Source organism: Sinohyriopsis cumingii, unplaced genomic scaffold, assembly GCF_028554795.1.
Source record: "Sinohyriopsis cumingii isolate HCF-2022 unplaced genomic scaffold, ASM2855479v2 utg002487l, whole genome shotgun sequence".
Lineage (NCBI taxonomy): Eukaryota > Metazoa > Mollusca > Bivalvia > Unionida > Unionidae > Sinohyriopsis > Sinohyriopsis cumingii.
The window spans coordinates 32,108-35,000 of record NW_028316227.1 but is presented as its reverse complement, the minus strand read 5'-3'; positions in this window follow the sequence as shown (position 1 = coordinate 35,000).

Here is a 2,893-nt window from a genome sequence, read left to right as displayed (position 1 = left end):
AGCCACAAGGGTACCCTGTACCAAGGAACGTGTCGGTAGGTCAAGCCAGCCTACCGCGACCTAGACGCCTAGGTCGCCAAGCCACGTACCGCCCCAGCTCATCCAAAGCCGACTGCCTAGGGATACCCTGTACCAGCGAGCTTCCCAGGTCAGCCTAGCCGTACTAACCGCCCCAGTATCGACAGTATAGCAGCCTATATTGTAGGCTAGTGAGCTCGGTTCGCAAGGCCGCTATACTTTTCATATATAAATGCTACACCAAAATTTTTGTCCACTTTCAACCGAGCCACCTGAAAACGCATTTTTTTCTATATAATAGTGCCAAATTCTATATGTGGGTAGTTGATCAGAAAATTTTTCGACGTACCCTGTGCCATCGAGCTTCCCAGCCCATTTTCGAACGAAAAGCAACCACGTTCTTGCCTTGCCTGGGAAGGAAAGCATTTCACGGAATGCACCTTCCCTATCGTCCGAAGCCAGCTGCCTAGGGGTACCCTGTACCAGCGAGCGCCTAGACAAGCCTAGCTCAGTGTACCGCCCCAGTACTGTGGTATAGCTCCCGATATCGTAGGCTAGTGTGCTCGGTTCGCAAGGCAGCTATACCACTACTATATGAATGCTACACCAAAATTTTTGTTCATTTTCAACCGAGCCACCTCAAAATGCATTTTTTTCTATATAATAGTGCCAAATTCTATATGTGGGTAGTTGATCAGAAAATTTTTCGACGTACCCTGTGCCATCGAGCTTCCCAGCCCATTTTCGAACGAAAAGCAACCACGTTCTTGCCTTGCCTGGGAAGGAAAGCATTTCACGGAATGCACCTTCCCTATCGTCCGAAGCCAGCTGCCTAGGGGTACCCTGTACCAGCGAGCGCCTAGACAAGCCTAGCTCAGTGTACCGCCCCAGTACTGTGGTATAGCTCCCGATATCGTAGGCTAGTGTGCTCGGTTCGCAAGGCAGCTATACCACTACTATATGAATGCTACACCAAAATTTTTGTTCATTTTCAACCGAGCCACCTCAAAATGCATTTTTTTCTATATAATAGTGCCAAATTCTATATGTGGGTAGTTGATCAGAAAATTTTTCGACGTACCCTGTGCCATCGAGCTTCCCAGCCCATTTTCGAACGAAAAGCAGCCACGTTCTTGCCTTGCCTGGGAAGGAAAGCATTTCACGGAATGCACCTTCCCTATCGTCCGAAGCCAGCTGCCTAGGGGTACCCTGTACCAGCGAGCGCCTAGACAAGCCTAGCTCAGTGTACCGCCCCAGTACTGTGGTATAGCTCCCGATATCGTAGGCTAGTGTGCTCGGTTCGCAAGGCAGCTATACCACTACTATATGAATGCTACACCAAAATTTTTGTTCATTTTCAACCGAGCCACCTGAAAATGCATTTTTTCCTATATAATAGTGCCAAATACTATATGTGGGTAGTTGGTCAGAATATTTTTCGACGTACCCTGTGCCATCGAGCTTCCCAGCCCATTTTCGAACGAAAAGCAGCCACGTTCTTGCCTTGCCTGGGCTTGCTAGCTACCAAAGAGAGTGTGCCTGCCTCTCTCCCTTCTCGCTTGTCCTGTCCTTGGTAAGCTAGCCTTCGATCGCACCTTGCTAGCTACCAGAGAGAGAGTGTGCCTGCCTCTCTCCCTTCTCGCTTGTCCTGTCCTTGGTAAGCTAGCCATCGATCGCACCGTGCTAGCTACCAGAGAGAGAGAGAGAGCGTGCCTGCCTCTCTCTCTCTCCCTTCACGCTTGTCCTGTCCTTGGTAGGCTAGCCTTCGCTCGCACCTAGCTAGCTACCAGAGAGAGAGAGTGTGTCTGCCTGCCTGCCTGCCTTATCGGCCTCTCTCTCTCGTCTCGATTCACTTTCAATCGAGACCATAGGAAACGCATTTTTTCCTATATAATAGTACCAAATACTATGTGTGGGTAGTTGGTCAAAAAGTTGCCCAAAAGGTGCACCTTTTTGAATTCGTTCCGTTTTTAACAAGGGCTTTCTACCACGGCCAAACCTTCGATTCCCCAAGCCTTTCCTCACTCTCTATCACACCTTGCTAGCTACCAGAGAGAGAGAGTGTGCCTGCCTCTCTCTCTCCCTTCTCGCTTGTCCTGTCCTTGGTAAGCTAGCCTTCGATCGGACCTAGCTAGCTACCAGAGAGAGAGAGAGAGAGAGAGAGAGAGAGAGAGTGAGTGTGCCTGCCTCTCTCTCTCCCTTCTCGCTTGTCCTGTCCTTGGTAAGCTAGCCTTCGATCGGACCTAGCTAGCTACCAGAGAGAGAGAGTGTGCCTGCCTCTCTCTCTCCCTTCTCGCTTGTCCTGTCCTTGGTAAGCTAGCCTTCGATCGGACCTAGCTAGCTACCAGAGAGAGAGAGTGTGCCTGCCTCTCTCTCTCCCTTCTCGCTTGTCCTGTCCTTGGTAAGCTAGCCTTCGATCGGACCTAGCTAGCTACCAGAGAGAGAGAGTGTGCCTGCCTCTCTCTCTCCCTTCTCGCTTGTCCTGTCCTTGGTAAGCTAGCCTTCGATCGGACCTAGCTAGCTACCAGAGAGAGAGTGTGTGCCTGCCTCTCTCCCTTCTCGCTTGTCCTGTCCTTCGTACGCTAGCCTTCGATCGCACCTTGCTAGCTACCAGAGAGAGAGTGTGCCTGCCTCTCTCCCTTCTCGCTTGTCCTGTCCTTGGTAAGCTAGCCATCGATCGCACCGTGCTAGCTACCAGAGAGAGAGAGAGCGTGCCTGCCTCTCTCTCTCTCCCTTCACGCTTGTCCTGTCCTTGGTAGGCTAGCCTTCGCTCGCACCTAGCTAGCTACCAGAGAGAGAGAGAGAGTGTGTGTCTGCCTGCCTGCCTGCCTTATCGGCCTCTCTCTCTCGTCTCGATTCACTTTCAATCGAGACC